The sequence below is a fragment of the Ranitomeya variabilis genome, chromosome 2, assembly GCF_051348905.1.
Source record: "Ranitomeya variabilis isolate aRanVar5 chromosome 2, aRanVar5.hap1, whole genome shotgun sequence".
NCBI classification, from domain to species: domain Eukaryota; kingdom Metazoa; phylum Chordata; class Amphibia; order Anura; family Dendrobatidae; genus Ranitomeya; species Ranitomeya variabilis.
This window is the reverse complement of record NC_135233.1, coordinates 815,808,186-815,832,889: the sequence shown is the minus strand read 5'-3', so window position 1 is coordinate 815,832,889 and position 24,704 is coordinate 815,808,186. Positions and strand designations below refer to the sequence as shown.

General features: G+C 41.2%; 1 protein-coding gene across 2 annotated transcripts in view; it reads right to left on the bottom strand.

Annotated features, from left to right (window-relative positions):
* KHDRBS2 (KH RNA binding domain containing, signal transduction associated 2) overlaps window positions 1-24,704 on the bottom strand; it is a 773,482-nt gene that overhangs the window by 1,596 nt on the left and 747,182 nt on the right. For both annotated transcript variants that reach the window (XR_013221832.1, XR_013221831.1), the window contains one exon: window positions 4,266-4,356. The gene's annotated coding sequence lies outside the window, so the exon portion shown is untranslated. The remainder of the gene's footprint in view (window positions 1-4,265; window positions 4,357-24,704) is intronic.

The following is a 24,704-nucleotide window of genomic DNA, read 5'->3' as shown; positions in this document are numbered from 1 at the left end:
AAGCCCCTGATGCCGGTGGCCTTAGCTTATATTTTTGGGGTGACAGATTCCCTTTAAAAAGCACTTTTAAATACAGTTGAGGAAACATTCAAAAAGGAACATTGTTTTGATAAAGGTTTTGCTGATATAAGTCTATGAGCAATTTAACATCTTTCTGACATTAGACGTACTATCCCGTCGAGGTGGTATGGGCCCGTATGACCACCGATGGGATAGTACATCTAACGCGATCACCCGCACTCATGCGGGAAGCGTGGCCGATCGTGGCGGGGTGTCAGCTGACTATGACAGCTGATATCCGGCACTATGTGCCAGGAGCAGTCACAGACTGCTCCTGGCACATTAACCCCTGGAACACTGCGATCAAACATGATTGCAGCATTCCGGTGGCATAGGGGAGCATCGTGCAGGGAGGGGGCTCCCTGTGTGCTTCCCTGAGACCCTCAGAGCAACACGATGTGATCACATTGCTCTGAGGGTCTCCTCTGTCCTCCTCCCTGCAGGCCCCAGATCCAAGATTGCAGAGGAGCTCCTTCTGGGTCCTGCAGGGAGGTGGCTTGAAAGCGCCTGTTCATGGCAGGTGCCTGAAAGCCTCCTGCAGTGCCTGTCAGATCGCTGATCTGACACAGTGCATTGCAAAGTGTCAGATGAGCAGTCTGACAATTGAACATGATGTCCCACACTGAGAAAAAGTAAAAAAAATATATATATTTACATGTGTAAAAAAATTAATAAATCCTAAATAAAAAAAAAATATATTGTTCCAATAAATACATTTCTTTATGTAAATAATAAAAAAACAATAAAACTACACATATTTAGTATCTCTGCGTCCGTAACAACCTGACCTATAAAACTGTCCCACTAGTTAACCCCTTGAGTGAATACCGTAAAAAAATACTAGTAAAAAAAAACAACGCTTTATCATCATACCACCGAACAAAAAAGTGGAATAACACGAGATCAAAAAGACAGATATAAATAAAAATTGTACCACCGAAAATGCCATCTTGTCCCACAAAAAACGAGATGCCATACAGCATCATCGAAAAAATAAAAAAGCTATAGCCCTCAGAATAAAGCGATGCAAAAATTATTATTTTTTCTATAAAATAGTTTTTATTGTATAAAAGCGCCAAAACATAAAAAATTATATAAATGAGGTATTGCTGTAATCGTACTGACCCAAGGAATAAAACTGCTTTATCAATTTTACCAAACGCAAAATGGTATAAACGCCCCCCCAAAAGAAATTCACGAATTGCTCGTTTTTGTTTATTCTGCCTGACAAAAATCAGAATAAAAAGTGATAAAAAAAGTCATGTGCCCGAAAATAATACCAATAAAAATGTCAACTCGTCCTGCAAAAAACAAGACCTAACATGACTCTGTGGACCAAAATATGGAAAAATTATAGCTCTCAGACTGTGGTAACGCAAAAAATATTTTTTGCAATAAAAAGCGTCTTTTAGTGTGTGACAGCTGCCAAACATAAAAACCCACTATAAAAATCTGCTATAAATAGTAAATCAGACCCCCCATTATCACAGCCTTAGAGAGGGAAAAATAATAAAATAAAAAAATGTATTTATTTCCATTTTCTCATTAGAGTTAAGGTTAGGGTTGGGGCTAAAGTTAGGGTTGGGGCTAAAGTTAGGGTTGGGGCTAAAGTTACGGTTAGGGTTGGGGCTAGAGTTGGGGTTAGGGTTTGGATTACATTTACGGTTCGGTTAGGGGTGTGTCAGGGTTAGGGGTATGGTTACGGTTGGGATTAGGGTTAAGGGTGTGTTGGGGCAAGGGGTGTGTTGGGGTTGGGATTAGGAGTGTGTTCAGGTTAGGGATGTGGTTAGGGTTGGGATTAGGGGTGTGTTGGAGTTAGGGCTGTGTTAGGTTTAGGGGTGTGGTTAGGGTTGGGATTAGGGTTAGGAGTGTGTTCAGGTTAGGGATGTGGTTAGGGTTGGGAATAGGGGTGTGTTGGGGTTAGGGCTGTGTTAGGGTTAGGGGTGTGGTTAGGGTTGGGATTAGGCTTAGGGGTGTGTTGGAGTTAGGGTTGGAGTTAGAATTGGGAGGTTTCCACTGTTTAGGCACACCAGGGGCTCTGCAAATGCAACATGACATCCGATCTCAATCCATACAATTCTGCGTTGAAAACTTCTGAGCTCTGCCGTGCGCCCAAACAGTGGTTTACCCCCACATATGGGATATCAGCGTACTCAGGACAAATTGGACAACAACTTTTGGGGTCCAATTTCTCCTGCTACCCATGGGAAAATACAATACCGGGGAATAAAAAAATCATTTTTGTGGAAAAAGAAGATTTTTTATTTTCATGGCTCTGTTATAAACTTTAGTGAAATACTTGGGGGTTCAAAGTGATCACCACAATTTAGATAAGTTCCTTGGGGGGTCTAGTTTCCAATATGGGGTCACTTGTGGGGGGTTTCTACTGTTTAGGTACATCAGGGGCTCTGCAAACGCAACGTGACGCCAACAGACCATTCCATCAAAGTCTGCATTCCAAAACGCCACTTCTTCCCTTCCTTCTGCCATGTGCCAAACAGTAGTTTTGTCCCTCATATGGGGTATCAGTGTACTCAGGACAAATTGGACAACAACTTTTGGGGTTGAATTTCTCCTGTTACTCTTGGGAAAATGCAAAACTGGGGGCTAAAAAATCATTTTTGTGGAACAAAAAAAAGTTTTAATTTTCACGGCTCTACATTATAAACTTCTGTGAAGCACTTGGGGGTTCAAAGTGCTCACCACACATCTAGATAAGTTCCTTAGGGCATCTAATTTCCAGAATGGTGTCACTTTTGGAAGGTTTCCACTGTTTAGGCACATCAGGGGCTCTCCAAACACGACATGGCGTACTATCTCAATTCAAGCTAATTTTGCATTGAAAAGTCAAATGGCGCTCCTTCCCTTCTGAGCTCTGCTATGCACCCAAACAGTGGTTTACCCCTACATATGGGGTATCGGCATACTCAATTTCACCTGTTACCCTTGGTAAAAAGAAAAAAAAATTGGAACAGAAGTAAATTTTTTGTGAAAAAAAAGATAAATGTTCATTTTTTTTAAAACATTCCAAAAATTCCTGTGAAACACCTGAAGGGTTAATAAACTTCTTGAATGTGGTTTTGAGCACATTGAGGGGTGCAGTTTTTAGAATGGTGTCACACTTGGGTGTATTCTATCATATAGACCCCTCAAAGTGACTTCAAATGTGATGTGGTCGCTAAATAAAAAATGGTATTGTAAAAATGAGAAATTGCTGGTCAACTTTTAACCCTTATAACTCCCTAATAAAAAAAAATTGGGTCCCAAAATTGTGCTGCTGTAAAGTAGATATGTGGAAAATGTTGCTTAAGTATTTTGTGTGACATATCTCTGTGATTTAAGGGCATGAAAATTCAAAGTTGAAAAATTGCTAAATTTTCAACATTTTTGCCAAATTTCCATTTTTTTCACAAATAAACTCAAGTAATGACAAGGAAATTTTACAGCTAATATGAAGTACAATATGTCAAGAGAAAACAGTGTCAGAATTACCTGGATCCATTGAAGCGTTCCAGAGTTATAATCTCATAAAGGGACACTGGTCAGAATCGTAAAAATTGGTCCAGGTATTAACTTGCAAACCACCCTTTGGGGTAAAGGGGTTAAAAACTTAATTATTACTTCATATTAAAAATGAAGCTACAGTAAAGGGGAAAAAATGCAATACATGTGTCTGCGCTTTTAATATGACATAATATGGAAGACTTTTTACCATATTTGGAGCATGTCTCTGTAAATTGTTTACCCTCGATAGAAATGTTTGAAGCGCTTTCACAGCGACGGAGCACCTCCTCCTGGAATAAGGTAATAATCTGATCTCATAGAACATAATCTTCTTTGAATAATAAAAGCTGACGGGATACAAGCTAGTGCAAAGTTTTTTTATCTTCTGCTTTGTGTCTGTGGGCACATTAGATGCATATTTTGGGAGAATTTCCTGGCAAATATGGTACCTCTTAATCCTAAGTGTGCTGAGAGCCTAGCCTCATTTGCATTACCACCAGTATTATTTTCTCCCCTACTATTATGTTGTACTCTCTTTTCAGTTTTGCACTTTGCAGTTGACTAAAAGAAAAACGTTGGGAATTTTCATTTTTTACATTTCTCAAAATGTATGGCATGCCACAATATGTCACAAAATAAAAAAAGAAACGACAGAAAGAAATAAATGATCTAAAATATAGATGATCACTTTTTCTACTTACGTTTTTGAAAAGCAGTAGCGCTACAGAACACAAAGGACTAGTAGACATCACCCGAAGTAATCACGTTTCAAGTATGCCTCAAGAGGAAATGCTGAAAATTGGATAAATATTAAAAAGTTTCATTCACTGTTGTATATTTATAGTATATAAACATTTAAAAATTTCCAATGATGAGTGAAAGACTGGCAAAGTAATAACAGATCCACAAAGTAGTTCTAAAGCTATTTTTAACCTACAGTACATTGGGTACAGAAAGTATTCAGACTCCTTTACATTTTTTCACTCTTTGTTTCATTGCAGCCATTTGGTAAATGCAAAAGAGTTCATTTTTTTCTTATTAATGTACACTCTGCACCCGATCTTGACTGAACAAAAACAGAAATGTAGTAATTTTTGCAAATTTATTAAAAAAGAAAAACTGAAATATCACATGGTCATAAGTATTCAGATCCTTTGCTCAGACACTCATTTTTAAGTCACATGCTGTCCATTTCCTTGTGATCCTCCTTAATTGGAGGACAGCTGTGCTTAATTAAACTGATAGGACTTGATTTGGAAAGGCACACATGTGTCTATATAAGACCTCACAGCTTTCAGTGCATGTCAGTCCAAATGAGAATCATGAGGGCAAAGGAACTGGCCAAGGAGCTCAGAGACAGAATTGTGGTAAGGCACAGATTTGGCCAAGGTTACAACAGAATTTCTGCAGTACTCAAGGTTCCAAAGAGCACAGTGGCCTCCATAATCTTTAAATGAAAGAAGTTTGACACCACCAGAAGTATTCCTAGACCTGGCCATACAGCCAAACTGAGCATTGGTGTGAGAAGAGCCTTGGTGAGAGTGGTAAAGAAGAACCCCAAGATCACTGTGGCTGAGCTCCAGAGATGCAGTAGGGAGATGGGAGAAAGTTCCACAAAGTCAACTATCACTGCAGCCCTCCACCAGTCAGCCCTTTAGGGCAGAGTGGCCCGATGGAAACCTCTCCTCAGTGCAAGACATATGAAAGTCCGTATAGTTTGCTAAAAAACACATGAAGGACTCCCAGACTATGAGAAATAAGATTCTCTGGTCTGATGAGACAAAGATAGAACTTTTTGGTGATAATTCTAAGTGGTATGTGTGGGGAAAATCAGGCACTGCTCATCACCTGCCCAATACAGTCCCAACAGTGAAACATGGTGGTGGCAGCATCATGCTATGGGGGTGTTTTTTGCTGCAGGGACAGGACGACTGGTTGACTTTGAAGGAAACATAAATGCGGCGAAGTACAGAGATATCCTGGATGAAAACCTATTCCAGAGTGGTCTGCACCTCAGACTTGGCTGAAGTTTTACCTTCCAACAAGACAATGACCCTAAGCACACAGCTAAAATAACAAAGGAGTGGCTTCAGAACAACTTTGTGACAATTCTTGATTGGCCCAGCCAGAGCCCTGACCTAAACCCCATTGAGCGTCTCAGGAGAGACCTGAAAATGGCTTTCCACTAACGTTCACCATCCAACATGAAGAACCTGGAGAGGATCTGCCAGGAAGAATGGCAAAAGATCTCCAAATCCCGGTGTGAAAAACTTGTTGCATCATTCCCAAAAAGACTCATGGCTGTACTAGCTCAAAAGGGTGCTTCTACTCAATACTGAGCAAAGGGTCTGAATACTTATGACCATTTGATATTTCAGTTCTTTTTTTTATAATAAATGTGCAAAAATTAATACATTCGTTTTTTTTCAGTCAAGATGGTGTGCAGAGTGTACATTAATGTGAAAAAATGACCTTTGTTTAATTTAACAAATGGCTGCACTGAAACAGAGTGAAAAATTTAAAGGGGTCTGAATACTCTAATACCCACTGTATATGTAAAAACCAATAGAACATCTGCTGCAGTACAGCAGAGAATAGCAGAACAGAGAGCACATTTTCTAGTTGCCACATAAGTTTATGTCTATCCTATATCTATATTGCAACCTCTGCTACACTGGTACACAGTGCAAATTCTCCTACATATATTTCCTTAAAGTAAATATGTTTTCCAGCACACAAATTATAGTAAAGTCTATGAGAAATTAAGAAATGAAGAAACTTCACAATTTACTTGCTGTTAAGTTTCTGCTCTGTTTCTGAGCTGTCACATAAGATCATGTGATATCCTGCTTCTTCTTTCTACAGTCCATAGAAAACCCACAGAACACAGGTTTCCTGTTTCTACTTTGAATGGAACATATCCTGTTAAAAGTAACCATCGTTTTAATTTTTATTTAATCAATAGTACACATGAAAATAAGCAACTTTGTAATATATCTTATCAAAAATATATGCTTCATTGTCCACCGACACTGATCAGTCTTACTCAAAATTCTCGATTCATGGATCAAATCTCCATTCAGTGAAAACAGATGTTCACATTACTGATATAGGAAAATACATTAGCTACTAATAAGATTCTATGTAGAGGGGAGGGGGAAGAGAGAGCCAGAGCTCTTCCCTCCTCTGTCACCTTTCCATCTACATAGAATCTTATGAGTAGCAACTGCCATCTCCTACATCAGTAATGTAAAAATCTGTCTTAACTGAATACAGATTTTACCCATGAATTGAGAATTCTGAAAATGAGTCATCAGTCCACAAAGAAAGAAAACAGCTTTCTCTGATCAGGTTCATTACAAAGTTTCTTATTTTCATTTGTAGTATTGATTTATGAAATAAAAATGAAAATGACTGTAACTTTATCAGCACAGCATTGTATGCAAGAGGCAAGACTTAGCAAACACCTCTCAGATCAGCGTGTTCTGAACAATGTTGTCTTGGAGGACACAAACAATGATCCACAGACTGTTGTACATGACTGGGAATCTAAACAGGTAGATGAGAATCAACAGAAGTTGAACGCAAACTCCACAGAGACTAATCTTTTCAATTAGAAGTTGTGGGCAGTGATTTATCATTGAGTCTATATCGGAGTCTCAGGATGGTGCTTTATGGTTAGAGTGACTGGGCACTGAAGGTGGGAGTGCAGGAGCTGTGGAATAGATACAGCCCTGCCTCATGGAAAATGTAATTAAGTAGAGCTGGTATGAAGTTCAGGGTGTAAAGAATATCAGACCACAGGGTGGAGATGGGCTTAAAGCCTTTACAAAAAATAAAGGTAACAGGGAGCTTGGAAACCCAACATAAAGACAGCCTGATTGGGGCTTGTTTATGTCAAGGAAACCCCCGTGAAATGATAACCATCTAACTGAAGCAGCTACCACCAGGGGTAGTTTTTTTTTTTTTTAACAATGGATTCTTGCAAATTCATGTGCTATTCCCAAAGATGTGACAAACTACAGTTCATTTATGTTTTAAGGGAGGGGACAATCACATTTTCACACAGGGTCCTGTAGGTTTGGATTTATTTTCCCTCCATAATAAAGACCTTTATTTAAAAAACTTAATTTTGTGTTTACTTGTGTTATCTTTGTCTAGTATGTACATTTTTTGGTGATCTGAAATATTTAAGTGTGACAAACAGGCAAAAGAATAGGAAATCAGGAAGGGTGCAAACACTTTTTTACACAGCTATATGTGTGGAGAAAAAAGGGCACATAATTTCAGGAAAAGAACATCTCGCCAACCATTAAGCACAGGGCTGGATCAATCATGCTTTGGGGTTGTGTTGCAGCCAATGGCACGAGGAACATTTCACAGGTAGAGGGAAGAATGGATACAATGACATTTCAACAAATTATTGATGCAAACATAACACTATCTGTAAAAAATCTGAAGTTGAAAAGAGGATGGCTTTTGCAAATGGATGATGATCCTAAACTCACGTCAAAATCCACAACAGACTACTTGAAAAGGCACAAACTGAAGGTTATACAATGTCCCTCACAGTACCCAATTCTGAACATCATTTAAAATCTGTGGCTAGACCTTAAAATAGCAGTGCATTCAAGATGGCCCAGGAATCTCACAGAACTGGAAGACTGGATGAAAATCCCTCAAATAAGAATTGAAAGACTCTTTGTGGAGAGACAGCACTGTATCTTAATTAGCCAGATGACTATTTTTAGCAAGCCAGAAAGAATAAACTGTTATCTATATGTTGACTTTTGAATGTATGTGTTTATTTCTGGTTGGTCAAGAAAACAGACTTTTGCTTGTGTAAGCCTGTATATTGACTTGTAAGTGACATTTGATGTAACATTGCGCTCTTATCCTTAATGACTAGTGAGGTTTATAGTTATGCTAATTACACATTGTCTAGGCCAGATAATTTGTTGGCATTCCAACAAATTGATTATGTAATCTATTTCCAAAGATTTTCCTTCAAACAATGCAACTTGGTCGTCACCATTTTCCCCCTTATTTGTGATGCTGCATTGAAGGACACTTTTTAAACAGAAAAAGATAATATGCCTCTCTGAAAGTGTGACAGACAGAGATTTAACCAAGACATCCAAACATCCAAAGGACAAGTGACAGGACAGCAGCCAATTCATCATTGCTCCATCACGATGGACACAGATTTATTATTCTACAGGATGCTGGCTTAGGGGACTTTGCCCTCTGCTGGGAGAATATAGATGTGCTCCGTTAACCATTGCTGAACCATAAGTTTGGAGAAAGCCAGGTTGCTTTGCTCCATGGAGATGTTTGGAGGAGCCAGGTTGTGAGCCTCCGGTCAACTGGCTTTGTATCTGAATGGACTGTCATCTTCCTACACTTGTCGTTACCTCCTCTCTGTGCGCATGCCACAGGTGGGGTAGTCGACCATGGAAACTCTGAAGTCACAGCTGATCTTATCCTGGTGAGTCAGCGGAAGGGTGAGACTCTAAATGTGCACCATCTTGGGGTGTTTTGTTGGGACTGTTCTACATGTTATCGGCCTGTTTTATTGTTCAATAAAGTATTGCCAAACTGTTTTACCCTCGCCCTGTATTGTCTGAGTAGTGTTTTACCCATTTTAAAGGGAGAGTGGATGTGCGGTGGGATGATCCCTGTCCCATGCAGTTTTGGCTAGTGGGCCTGGGCGCCCAATAACCATGCAGGGTACCCAAACTTTTGCATTGTCCCATTTTCTTTTTTGTAATTTTTTTAAAATGTAAAAGATGAAAATATATATATTCTATTATGCCTAAAATGAAAAAAATAAAGTGTCATCTTTAACTTTAAGTCTTTTAAAGATCATTTCATCTTCAACTTGCTTAACTGTTCACAATAACAGTAATTTTGACAAGGAGTGCCTAAACTTTTACATGCCACTGTACGTACATTGGTGGCAGACTAGGAACAGTAGACCTAAGCCTACAGTGTTTGTCCGCATATGTATTTTTTGCTAACATGTCTACAACCATCTGCCATCTTAGCTAAGGCATGTCGACAAAAAGCTCCTTGTTTCCCATTATGAGGTTCTTGATACCATAGATGCACTGGGAGTGGAGTCCACGCTTACTGCAGAACATGGCGTACGTCCCAAATATGTAACCAAGCCAACACAAAGGGGACAACTTAGATGAGATGACAAATAAAGATGAGTTCCGTGACAACCTATATGATTTATGGGGCAGAATCAATCACTACTTAACAGATTTTCCACTCTCTAACAGTGACGCAGCAGATTTAACCGCCACACTGAATCCATTTACTGTCACCTATGATCGCTACCAGAGACTGTCTGCAAATAACATCACATTCCTGAGTAACTGTGGCATGGAGGAAATAATTTTTACCAGGGGTGCACAAACCTTTCCATGCCACTGTATGTACAGTCATATGAAAAAGTTTGGGCACCCCTAATAATCTTAAGCTTAATGTTTTATAAAAATGTTTTTTTTTTTGCAACAGCTATTTCAGTTTCATATATCTAATAACTGTTGGACACAGTAATGTTTCTGCCTTGAAATGAGGTTTATTGTACTAACAGAAAATGTGCAATCTGCATTCAAACAAAATTTGACAGGTGCATAAGTATGGGCACCCTTATCATTTTCTTGTTTTAAATACTCCTACCTACTTTTTACTGACTTACTAAAGCACTTTTTTTGGTTTTGTAACCTCATTGAGCTTTGAACTTCTTAGCTAGGTGTATGCAATCATGAGAAAAGCTGTCATGGTTCTCAATGGCAAGAGACCGTAGTAAAGCATACAAAAGGACTAGCTCTTGGAAGATGGGAACTCGAGCTGACTGTGAGCTAAACCTACCGCACAACTAACAGTGGCCGGGTAGCGTGCCTACGTTTTATCCCTAGACGCCCAGCGCCAGCCGGAGGACTGCCTGACCCTAGCAGAGGAAAATACAGACCTGGCTTACCTCTAGAGAAATTTTCCCCAACAGGCAGACAGTAGCCCCCACATATATTGTCGGTGATTTTAGAGGAAATTGACATACGAAGTATGAAGATAGGTTTAGCAAATTGAGGTCCGCTTACTAGATAGTAGGAAGACAGAAAAGGGAACTTCACAGTCAGCTGAAAACCCTTTTCAAAACACCATCCTGAAATTACTTTAAGACTCTAATATCAACTCATGACACTAGAGTGGCAATTTCAGCTCACAAGAGCTTCCAGCCTCAGAAATATTCAAACACAGAGAACTGGAACAAAAATGCAAAACAAACTTAGGACTACAAGTCCAACTTAGCTGATAGTAGTCTAGGAGCAGGAACATGCAACAGAAAGGCTTCTGGTAACATTGTTGGCCGGCATAGAAATGACTGAGGAGCAAGGTTAAATAGAAAACTCCCACATCCTGATGGAAACAGGTGAACAGAGGAGATGAAGCACACAAGTTCAGTACCACCAGTGACCACCGGGGGAGCCCAGAAACCCAATTCACAACAGTACCCCCCCCTCAAGGAGGGGGCACCGAACCCTCACCAGAACCACCAGGGCGATCAGGATGAGCCCTATGAAAGGCATGGACCAAATCGGAGGCATGAACATCAGAGGCAGTCACCCAAGAATTATCCTCCTGACCGTAGCCCTTCCACTTGACCAGATACTGAAGTCTCCGTCTGGAAACACGGGAGTCCAAGATCTTCTCGACAACGTACTCCAACTCACCCTCAACCAACACCGGAGCAGGAGGCTCAATGGAAGGCACAACCGGTACCTCATACCTGCGCAACAATGACCGATGGAAGACATTATGAATAGAAAAAGATGCAGGGAGGTCCAAACGAAAGGACACAGGGTTAAGAATCTCCAATATCTTGTACGGGCCGATGAACCGAGGCTTAAACTTAGGAGAAGAAACCTTCATAGGGACAAAACGAGAAGATAACCACACCAAGTCCCCAACACAAAGACGAGGACCAACACGACGACGGCGGTTGGCAAAATGTTGTCTTCTCCTGGGACAACTTCAAATTGTCCACCACATGCCCCCAAATCTGATGCAACCTCTCCACCACAGCATCCACTCCAGGACAATCCGAAGACTCCACCTGACCGGAAGAGAAACGAGGATGAAACCCCGAATTACAGAAGAAAGGAGAAACCAAGGTGGCAGAACTAGCCCGATTATTGAGGGCAAACTCCGCCAAGGGCAAAAAGGCAACCCAATCATCCTGATCCGCAGACACAAAACACCTCAAATAAGTATCCAAGGTCTGATTAGTTCGCTCGGTCTGGCCATTAGTCTGAGGATGGAAAGCAGACGAAAAAGACAAATCAATGCCCATCCTAGCACAGAATGCTCGCCAAAATCTAGACACGAATTGAGTTCCCCTGTCAGAAACGATATTCTCCGGAATACCATGCAAGCGAACCACATTTTGAAAAAACAGAGGAACCAGCTCGGATGAGGAAGGCAATTTAGGCAAGGGGACCAAATGGACCATCTTAGAGAAACGGTCACACACCACCCAGATGACAGACATCTTCTGAGAAACAGGGAGATCAGGAATAAAATCCATGGAGATGTGAGTCCAAGGCCTCTTCGGAATAGGCAAAGATAACAACAATCCACTAGCCCGAGAACAACAAGGCTTGGCCCGAGCACAAACATCACAAGACTGCACAAAACCTCGCACATCTCGCGACAGGGAAGGCCACCAGAAGGACCTAGCCACCAAATCCCTGGTACCAAAGATTCCAGGATGACCAGCTAACGCAGAAGAATGGACCTCCGAGATGACTCTACTGGTCCAATCATCCGGAACAAACAGTCTACCAGGCGGGCAACGATCAGGTCTATCCGCCTGAAACTCCTGCAAGACCCGTCGCAAGTCTGGGGAAACAGCAGATAATATCACCCCATCCTTAAGGATACCTGTAGGTTCAGAATTACCAGGGGAATCAGGCTCAAAACTCCTAGAAAGGGCATCCGCCTTCACATTTTTAGAACCCGGTAGGTAAGAAACCACAAAATTAAACCGAGAGAAAAATAACGACCAGCGCGCCTGTCTAGGATTCAGGCGCCTGGCAGACTCAAGATAAATCAAATTCTTGTGGTCGGTCAATACCACCACCTGATGTCTAGCCCCCTCAAGCCAATGACGCCACTCCTCAAAAGCCCACTTCATAGCCAAGAGCTCCCGATTACCAATATCATAATTTCGCTCAGCGGGCGAAAACTTACGAGAAAAGAACGCGCAAGGTCTCATCACGGAGCAGTCGGAACTTTTCTGCGACAAAACCGCCCCAGCTCCGATTTCTGAAGCGTCGACCTCAACCTGAAAAGGAAGAGTAACATCAGGCTGACGCAATACAGGGGCGGAAGAAAAGCGGCGCTTAAGCTCCCGAAAGGCCTCCACAGCAGCAGGGGACCAATCAGCAACATCAGCACCCTTCTTAGTCAAATCAGTCAACGGCTTAGCAACATCAGAAAAACCAGTTATAAATCGACGATAAAAATTAGCAAAGCCCAAAAACTTCTGAAGGCTCTTAAGAGAAGAGGGTTGCGTCCAATCACAAATAGCCTGAACCTTGACAGGGTCCATCTTAATGGAAGAGGGGGAAAAAATGTACCCCAAAAACGAAATCTTTTGAACCCCAAAAACACACTTAGAACCCTTTACACACAAGGAATTAGAGCGCAAAACCTGAAAAACCCTCCTGACCTGTTGGACATGAGAGTCCCAGTCATCCGAAAAAATCAAAATATCATCCAGATACACAATCATAAATTTATCCAAATATTCACGGAAAATGTCATGCATAAAAGACTGAAAGACTGAAGGGGCATTTGAAAGACCAAAAGGCATTACTAAATACTCAAAATGGCCCTCAGGCGTATTAAATGCGGTTTTCCACTCATCCCCCTGCTTAATTCGCACTAAATTATACGCCCCACGAAGATCAATCTTAGAGAACCACTTGGCCCCCTTTATTCGAGCAAACAAATCAGTAAGCAGTGGCAAAGGATACTGATATTTAACTGTGATTTTATTCAAAAGCCGATAATCAATACACGGCCTCAAAGAGCCATCTTTTTTAGATACAAAGAAAAAACCGGCTCCTAAGGGAGATGACGAAGGACAAATATGTCCCTTTTCCAAGGACTCCTTAATATATTCCCGCATAGCAGCATGTTCAGGCACAGACAGATTAAATAAACGACCCTTGGCCGGCCAAACTGTCATGGTTCTCAATGGCAAGAGACCGTAGTAAAGCATACAAAAGGACTAGCTCTTGGAAGATGGGAACTCGAGCTGACTGTGAGCTAAACCTACCGCACAACTAACAGTGGCCGGGTAGCGTGCCTACGTTTTATCCCTAGACGCCCAGCGCCAGCCGGAGGACTGCCTGACCCTAGCAGAGGAAAATACAGACCTGGCTTACCTCTAGAGAAATTTTCCCCAACAGGCAGACAGTAGCCCCCACATATATTGTCGGTGATTTTAGAGGAAATTGACATACGAAGTATGAAGATAGGTTTAGCAAATTGAGGTCTGCTTACTAGATAGTAGGAAGACAGAAAAGGGAACTTCACAGTCAGCTGAAAACCCTTTTCAAAACACCATCCTGAAATTACTTTAAGACTCTAATATCAACTCATGACACTAGAGTGGCAATTTCAGCTCACAAGAGCTTCCAGCCTCAGAAATATTCAAACACAGAGAACTGGAACAAAAATGCAAAACAAACTTAGGACTACAAGTCCAACTTAGCTGATAGTAGTCTAGGAGCAGGAACATGCAACAGAAAGGCTTCTGGTAACATTGTTGGCCGGCATAGAAATGACTGAGGAGCAAGGTTAAATAGAAAACTCCCACATCCTGATGGAAACAGGTGAACAGAGGAGATGAAGCACACAAGTTCAGTACCACCAGTGACCACCGGGGGAGCCCAGAAACCCAATTCACAACAAAAAGCTACTTAAAGTGGCCACTTGCAAGTTGTTCTCCTGTTTGAATCTCCTCCGAAGAGTGGTATCATGGGCTCCTCAAAACAACTGTCAAATGATCTGAAAACAAAGATTATTCAACATAGTTGTTCAGGGGAAGGATACAAAAAGCTGTCTCAGAGGTTTAACCTGTCAATTTCCACTGTGAGGAACATAGTAAGGAAATGGAAGAACACAGGTACAGTTTTTGTTAAGGCCAGAAGTGGCAGGCCAAGAAAAACATCAGAAAGGCAGAGAAGAAGAATGGTGAGATCAGTCAAGGACAATCCTCAGACCACCTCCAGAGATCTGCAACATCAACTTGCTGCAGATGGTGTCACTGTGCATCGGTCAACTATACAACGCACTTTGCACAAGGAGAAGCTGTATGGGAGAGTGATGCGAAAAAAGCCGTTTCTGCAAGCACGCCACAAACAGAGTCGGCTGAGGTATGCAAAAGCACATTTGGAGAAGCCAATTTCTTTTTGGAAGAAGGTCCTGTGGACTCATGAAACCAAGATTGAGTTGTTCGGTAATACAAAAAGGCATTATGCATGGCGGCAAAAAAACACAGTGCGTTGTATAGTTGACCGATGCACAGTGACACCATCTGCAGCAAGTTGATGCTGCAGATCTCTGGAGGTGGTCTGAGGATTGTCCTTGACTGATCTCACCATTCTTCTTCTCTGCCTTTCTGATGTTTTTCTTGGCCTGCCACTTCTGGCCTTAACAAGAACTGTACCTGTGTTCTTCCATTTCTTTACTATGTTCCTCACAGTGGAAATTGACAGGTTCAATCTCTGAGACAGCTTTTTGTATCCTTCCCCTGAACAACTATGTTGAATAATCTTTGTTTTCAGATCATTTGACAGTTGTTTTGAGGAGCCCATGATGCCACTCTTCAGAGGAGATTCAAACAGGAGAACAACTTGCCAGTGGCCACTTTAAGTAGCTTTTCTCATGATTGCATACACCTAGCTATGAAGTTCAAAACTCAATGAGGTTTCAAAACCAAAAAAAGTGCTTTAGTAAGTCAGTAAAAAGTAGGCAGGAGTATTTAAAACAAGAAAATGATAAGGGTGCCCATACTTATGCACCTGTCAAATTTTGTTTGAATGCAGATTGCACATTTTCTGTTAGTACAATAAACCTCATTTCAAGGCAGAAACATTACTGTGTCCAACAGTTATTAGATATATGAAACTGAAATAGCTGTTGCAAAATAAACCATTTTTATAAAACAATAAGCTTAAGATTAATAGGGGTGCCCAAACTTTTTCATATGACTATACATACATTCTGTAGATGACTCACAATTCTACACTTACAATAAGTCGTAGGCACAGCTTACCTCCTTCTGTCCCCGGAATAATAACTTCTGCACAGATCACATAGAAAACAATCCCATAAAACTCAATGAATATTTCCAGTCTGCACGTTGCTGTGGTCGAAGAGGATGCCTAGTACAGGAGCTTCTCACAAAATGAAAAAATTAATTTATTTCTGTTTTTAATTAAAAAAGTGAAACTTGAATATTATATACAGTCATTAAAAACAGAGTGATCTATTTCAAGTGTTTATTTCTGTGATTATGGATGATTATGGCTTATAGACAATGAAAACCCAAAAGTCATTATCTCAGTAAATTAGAATACATTATAACACCAGCTTGAAAAAAATGATTTTAAAATCCGAATTGTTGGCCTACTGAAATGTATGTGCACTAATACACTCAATACTTGGCCGGGGATCCTTTTTCATCAATTACTGCATCAATGCAGCATGGTATGGAGGCGATCAGCCTGTGGCACTGCTGAGGTGCTATGGAAGCCCAGGTTGCTTTGATAGCAGCCTTCAGCTCATCTGCATTGTTGGGTCTGGTGTCTCTCATCTTCCTCTTGACAATATCCCATAGATTCTCTATGGGGTTAAGGTCAGGTGAGTTTGCTGGCCAATCAAGCACAGTGATACTGTTGTTTTTAAACCAGGTATTGGTACTTTTGGCAGTGTGGACAGCTGCCAAGACCTGCTGGAGAATGACATTTACATCTCCAAAAAGCTTGTCAGCAGAGGGAAGAATGACGTGCTCTAAAATTTCCTGGTAGACAGCTGCGCTGACTTTGGTCTTGACATAACACAGTGGACCTACACCAGCAGATGACATGGCTCCCCAAATCATCACTGATTGTGAAAACTTCATTCTTCCTCCAGACTCTGGGACCTTGAATGAAATTCCAAATTTACTTTTACCTGAAAACAACACCTTAGACCACTGAGCAACAATCCAGTTTTTTTTCTCCTTGGCCCGGGTAAGACGCTTTTGTCGTTGTCTAGTGGTCATGAGTGGCTTGACACAAGGAGTGCAACACTGGAAGCCCATGTCCTGTATACATCTGTATATGGTGGCTCTTGAAGCAATGACTCCAGAAGCAGTCCACTCCTTGTGAATCTCCCCAAAATTTTTGAATGGTTTTTCAAGGCTTTGGTTATCCTGGTTGCTTGTGCACCGTTTTCTACCACACTTTTTCCTTCCACTCAACTTTTCATTAATATGCTTGGATACAGCACTCTGTGAACAGCCAGCTTCTTTAGCAATGACCTTTTGTGGCTTACCCTCCTTGTGGAGTGTGTGAATTACTGCCTTCTGGACATCTGTCAAGTCATCTGTCCTCCTCATGATTGTGGAGCCTACTGAAACTGACTAAGGGACCTTTTTAAACACTTAGGAAGCCTTTGCAGGTCTTTTTTGTTAATTATTCTACTTTATTGAGATAATAACTTTTGGGTTTTCATTGGCTGTAAGCCATAATCAATCAACATTAACAGAAATAAACACTTGAAATAGATCACTCTGTTTGTAATGACTATATAATATACAAGTTTCACTTTTTGTATTGAAGAACTGAAATAAACTAACTTTTTGATGATATTCTAATTTTCTGAGAAGCACCTGTATTAGGCTTTTGTGGCTGATGTTAAAATTGCATGATTTTTGTTAACAGAGATAGTGGTATGAAAACTAAAAAAAAGTCTAAATAAAAAAAATACAATTAACATGAAAATCTGATTTAAACTGTAAGTAATTTTCCACAAAACATTACCTTTAAAATGGAAAATAACTTTGAGAGCTTAAACATATAACTTTCCATAAAAGATTTTGGCCATGTTTTTGAATTGGTGCCAATTCCTTTTTAAGATAATATGAAGGGCTTAGCGACTAAAGGTACCTTCACACGAAGCGACGCTGCAGCGATAGCGACAACGATGCCGATCGCTGCAGCGTTGCTGTTTGGTCACTGGAGAGCTGTCACACAGACCGCTCTCCAGCGACCAACGATGCCGAGGTCCCCGGGTAACCAGGATAAACTTCGAGTTGCTAAGCGCAGGGCCGCGCTTAGTAACCCGATGTTTACCCTTGTTACCAGCGTAAAAGTAAAAATAACAAACAGTACATGCTCACCTGCGCGTCCCCCGGCGTCCGCTTCCTGTACTGTGTGAGCGCCGGCCCTAACAGCAGAGCGGTGACATCACCGCTGTGCTTTTACTTTCACTTTAGGGCCGGCGCTCAGTCAGAGCAGGAAGCGGACGGCAGGGGACGCGCAGGTGAGTATGTACTGTTTTTTTTTTTTTACTTTTACGCTGGTAACCAGGGTAAACATCGGGTTACTAAGCGCGGCCCTGCGCTTAGTAACCCGATATTTACCCTGGTTACCAGCGTAAAACATCGCTGGTATCGTTGCTTTTGGTGTCAAACACGACGATACACGCCGGTCTGACGACCAAATAAAGTTCTGAACTTTATTCAACAACCAGCGATATCACAGCAGGATCCAGATCGCTGCTGCGTGTCAAACACAACGATATCGCTAGCCAGGATGCTGCAACGTCACGGATCATTGTCGTTCTCATTGTATAGTCGTTTCGTGTGAAGGTACCTTAACTGTACATAATTGTGTAGTCCTGTACAAGTCTATTGAGCTGCAAGAAATTCAGAGTCTTATAAATGATCAGAACGTGAACTCAGGCTAATATTATCATTATTATTATTATTATTATTATAAAGCAACATTTGCAAGAATATTGAAACTAAAGGCTCATTTGAAAACCAATATTAACGCCAGCCATACATATTAGATGGCTGTAGGCAGAGCAATGGTGCCAACTGTTGTTCAACAGCCATCTCAGCCGACTCTCCCATACAGAGAAGCACTCCTTCAGCGGGAAACTTATCTCTGGGAGAACAATGCAATGGGCAGTCCAAAATCAGACATGAATGAAGAACATTCTTGCTGATGATCAGGTGGCCAGCGCACTCATGCACATTAGACTGAGGTCCTGGGTTCAAATCCCACCAAGGACATCTACACGGAGTTTATATGTTCCCCCTCGTCTTTGCGTAGGTTTCCTCCTGGTTCACCAGTTTCCTTCCACATTCCAAAGACATACTGATAGGGAATTTAGATGGTGAACCCCAATGGGAACAACAATAATGATGTCTATAAAGTACTGTGGTATATGATAGCGCTATATAAGCAAAGCAAAATAATAATAATTAGAGCCCCAAGTGAATCTATCGATTTTAGAGGGGTTGGCGTAAATGAGTCTAAAGTGTCTGTGGGCTTTAAGGCAGACCAAAGGAGACATGAGTGATTTATTTGCAGTGTATACAATACTACAATACCCATTGTTATGTTAGCACTCGTTTCAAGGAAATCACAGCCATTCAATGGGTACACAAGAATGTAGCATATTGGATTGCAGAGTGTAGATGCATGTTTTAGCATAGCATTCTTAACAGATATTGTGAGTTGCAAATTAGCTTTAAATTTCTAGAAAAATAAAAGAACTTTGTTTCCACAATTTTAAACTTGTGCTCAGTTAGGTCCAGTATTTTCCTTTGTAGCGAGTACTCATTATTTAGCCGATAGATGTAAGCTATGCCTGCAAGCCGTGAAATAGAAAACAGATTAGTTTGTGCCTAGATTAAAGTCTGTTCTAGAATGAATGAATTCTAGATCTAAAGATGATACAAATCAGCAGAGGATTTATTGACACTACTCACACCAATGTAAGTTAATTATTTTGCTAGGTGTAATTAAAAAGACCATCAGGATATTTCCTAGGTAAATTATCAAGGACTGATGTACCTTCAATAAATTTTAACTTTCACAACACTATGAAAAAAACCTTAGTTAGGGCAAACGCTTTTTCAGATTTATATTAAAATTGTTAAAGGGAACCTGTCACCAAAAAAACACTATTACCCTGCAGATATGGGGTCAATCTGCAGGCTAATAGCGTTAGGCTGGGTTCACACTTAACGTATGAAAACTTGGTCCGAGTCTCCTTGCTGAGAGTCGCACAAGTGTTCCCCATATGGTCATCCATATGTAATACGTGTGTAATGCGTTTGCAATTCGATGATGCGATTTTCTCACACCTATGCATCCGTACGACATCCGTGTGGCACCTGTATGGCATGCGTATGGCTTTACATTTCTCACTGATTTTCCCCATTGAATTTAATGGCTCAATGGGCTGAAATGAAGAACATGTGTGCGTATTTGTCGCAAGCTACACAGATGGTCGATGTGGTTTTTCTCGCACCCATAGGCTTGTATTGGCGAGTCTCGGATGATATACGTGTAAAATCACAGCATGCAGCGATTTTACATGCACGTCAAATATCTCTGAGAAAAAATATGGTGATGTGAGCTGCCCCATAGATTAACACTGGTCCGAGTGCTATGTGATATCTCACATAGCACTCGTCCCTATTCTACGGTAGTGTGACCTTGTCCTTTTTAACCTACTCGGTGGCTGCACTTAGCTAAATGCTGTGGGGAGAAAATGAACTTTTTTACAAATGGCAGAGTTCCGGTTTCAGTCATGGGGGCAGTGCCCGCGCAGGTCCAGTCATCGCTCTGAGCATACACTGACTGAAACTGACTCTGCAGTGGGGCCGGCTGTCAGTCAGTGCCATGATGAGGTTGTCAAACCCACGCTGGCACTACCCCTGTGACTAAAAACGGATGCTGCCACAAGGAATACAATTAATTTTCTCCTCGCAGCATTTGGCTAAGTGCGGGTGCCGGGCAGGTTAATATCGATATTAACCTGCAGATTAACCTTATATCTGCAGGTTAATAGCATTTTTTCTTGTAACAGGTTCTTTTTAAATTAATTTTCAAATGTTAAACCAGAAGTAAAATAAATACATGACTTAAAAGAAGAATTATGCAAATAGGACAGTACAACAGAGCAAGTTTGTATTAGACACAATCATCAGAGGAACATTACCCCAGTTGTAGTGTATAACTTTATAACTTCTATAACTTCTTAAATAAAGAATACTGTACTATGTTCTATCTTATTTTACTGTTGCTAGATCACACACCTATTCAAAAAGGTAAACCATTTTAAAATCTCTGAACTTTTAAAGGGAACCTGTCAGCAGGGTTGTGTATAGTAACCTACATACAGTATCAGGTTGGCACCATTATACTGAATAAAATGATACCTTGGTTGATGAAATCCATCTTGTGGTTGTTTCTTAATCTTTATTTTCAGTTTGGTGTCAATGAGATTCACGTGCCCTAAGGTGGTTGATGTATGTGGTGCTCTGATTATATGTTCAGAATGCAGACTGTTGACATGTCACTGAGCCCTCAGTCACCTGCCCTCTAGTTTGCATAATGAATGCCATCACATACTGAATAAAAAAAAAAGCTTCTGCAGGCAGGTGCCAGCCGTGGCACCCGCGCTGCAGCATAATCGCATGCTTACTGTGCACTTACAGTGGGGAAAAAAGTATTTAGTCAGCCACCAATTGGGCAAGTTCTCCAACCTAAAAAGAGGAGAGAGACCTGTAATTGACATCTGAGGTAGGCCACAACTATGAGAGTGAAAATGAGAAAACAAATCCAGAAAATTAACTGGTCTGATTTGGTCACCTAAAAACATGCAAGATTTCTGGCTCTCACAGACCTGCAACTTCTTCTTTAAGAGGCTCCTCTGTCCTCCACTCATTACCTTTAGTAATGGCACCTGTTTGAACTTGTTATCATTATAAAACACACCTGTCCACAAACTCAAGTAGTCACACTCCAAACTCCACTATGGTGAAGATCAAAGAGCTCTGTCGAAGGACACCAGAAACAAAATTGTAGACCTGCACCAGGCTGGGAAGACTTAATCTGCAATACGCAAGCAGCTTCGTGTGATGAAATCAACTGTGGGAGCAACAATAAGAAATTCGAAGACATACAAGACCACAGATAATCTCCATCGATCTAGGGCTCCACGCAAGATCCCACCCCGTGGGATCAAAATGATCACAAGAACGGTGAGCAAAAATCTCTGAACCACATGGGGAGACCTAGTGAATGACCTGCATAAAGCTTGGACCACTGTAACAAAGGCTGCCATCAGTAACACGTTACCCCACCAAGGACTCAGATCCTGCAGTGCCAGACGTGTCCCCCTGCTTAAGCGAGTACATGTCCGGGCCCATCTGAAGTTTGCTAGAGAGCATTTGGATTATCCAGAAGAATATTGGGAGAATGTCACATGGTCTGATGAAACCAAATTAAAACTGTTTGGTAGAAAGAAAACTCGTCGTGTTTGGAGGAGACAGAATGCTGAGTTGCATCCAAAGAACACCATACCTACTGTGAAGCATGGGGGTGGCAACATCATGCTTTGGGGCTGTTTCTCTGCAAAGGGACCAGGACGATTGATCTGTGTACATGAAAGAATGAATGGGGCCATGTATCATTATAATTTGAGTGCAAACCTCCTTACATCAGCAAGGGCATTGAAAATGAAACGTTGATGGGTCTTTCAGCATGATAATGATCCCAAGCACACCACCAGAGCAATGAAGGAGTGGCTTTGTAAGAAGAATATGAAGGTCCTGGAGTGGCATAGCCAGTCTCCAGATCTCAACCCCATAGAAAACCTTTGGAAGGAGTTGAAAGTCAGTGTTGCCAAGGGACAGGCCCAAAACATCACTACTCTAGAGGAGATCTGCATGGAGGAATGGGCCAACATACCACCAACAGTGTGTGCCAACATTATGAAGGCTTACAGAAAACGTTTGACCTCTGTCATTGCAAAGAAAGGATATATAACAAAATAGTGAGATGAACTTTTGTTAATGACCAAATACTTATTTTCCACCATAATTTGCTAAATAAATCTTGCCAAATCAGACAAAGTGATTTTCTGGATTTTTCTAATTTTGACTCTCATAGTTGTGGTCTACCTATGATGACAATTACAGGCCTCTCATCTTTTTAAGTGGGAAAACTTGCACAATTGGTTGCTGACTAAATACTTTTTCCCCACTGTAATAGTCCCTTTTGCAGATTTACTTGAGTGAGAGAAAAAAAAAGTCATTTTGAAAATGGCACCCAGGGCGATAGTAGCAGCTATCGGTTTATATAGAGATCCAATAGCTGCTGTTGCGCAGGCGTCGGTGGTGCCATCTTGCTGGAGAAGAAAAAAAATGTCCTCCACCAAGATGGAGCTGACCGCGCATGCGCATTAGCAGCTGTTGACACTGATCTCTCTTTCAAACCATATATCCAAGCCCTTTCCACCTCCTGCCGACTTCAACTCAAAAACATTTCACGGATCCGTACATTCCTCAATCAAGAATCTGCAAAAACCCTAGTCCATGCCCTCATCATCTCCCGCCTTGACTACTGTAACCTCCAGCTCTGCGGCCTCCCCTCTAACACTCTCACACCCATCCAATCTATTCTAAACTCTGCTGCTCGACTAATCCACATGTCCCCCGCTATTCCTTGGCCTCTGCCCTCGGTTAATCCCTGCACTGGCTCCCCATTACCCAAAGACTCCAGTTTAAAACCATAACCATGGCATACAAAGCCATCCACAACCTGTGTCCTCCATACATCTGTGACCTCGTCTCCCGGTACTTACCTACACGCAACCTATGATCCTCACAAGATCTCTTTCTCTGCTCCCCTCTTATCTCCTCTTCCCACAATCGCATACAAGATTTCTCCCGCGCATCACCCCCTACTCTGGAACTTTATACCACAACATTTCAGATATTCACCTATCATCAAAACCTTCAAAAAGAACCTAAAGACCTACCTCTTCCAACAAGCCTACAACCTGCAGTAAGCAACGATCGACCAAGCCACTGCATGACCAGCTCTACCCTTGCGTACTGTATCCTTACCCATCCCTTGTAAATTGTGAGCCCTCGCGGGAAGGATCCTCTCTTCTCCTGTATCAGTCATGACTTGTATTGTTTAAGATTAGTTTACTCATTTTATTATGTATAACCCTTTTCACATGTAAAGTGCCATGGAATAAATGGCGCTATAATAATAAATAATAATAACTAGTTGGCCCGTGCAAAATTTTCGCACATTGGTTTTCAGGGGCGCAGGCAATTTCAGGAAAATTAAGCTGGTCAAATGTAAATGTATTTAATGTGATGAACACAGAGAGGTACAGTATGTGTGTCACTGACATATATATATATATATATATATATATATATATATATATATATATATACAGTATATATGTTTTTACGAATATTTGTGCCCATGGATCCATTATATGTCTATTTTGTAAGCCGGCGAGGAAATCTCGCCATACGGATGTCATACGGATGTCACAAGGATGCTTAAATGTGAGAAAATCACATCCTCGCATAGCACACGGATGACATACGGATCACTGTTCAGGGAACATTTCTGCGATTCTCGTCTGTGTAAAACAGACCGATTTTTTATACGTTGTGTGTGACTCCAGCCTGAAGGAGATCCCCCAACATTAAACATAATGGTATTTTACTTACTGATCAGAAGGGGTCTGATTGTGAGGACCTTGAAAAAGAACAGGGACAGCAGCATTTTTTTCCCTTGCACAGCAGCACTGCAATCTACAGTGTAGGGAAGTGCAACACAGCCCTATGTATGTGAACGGAGCAGATCCCTGTACAGCAGTGATGATGAAGGAGCATTGACCCCATAACTGAGCGTATTTGCACCATTGTATAATAATTGGGAATATCCCTTAAAAAAAAAAAAAAAAGTGTTATCTGCAGATTATTTTACCTTTTTTTCTCTAAGGTTCAATTTTTTTTT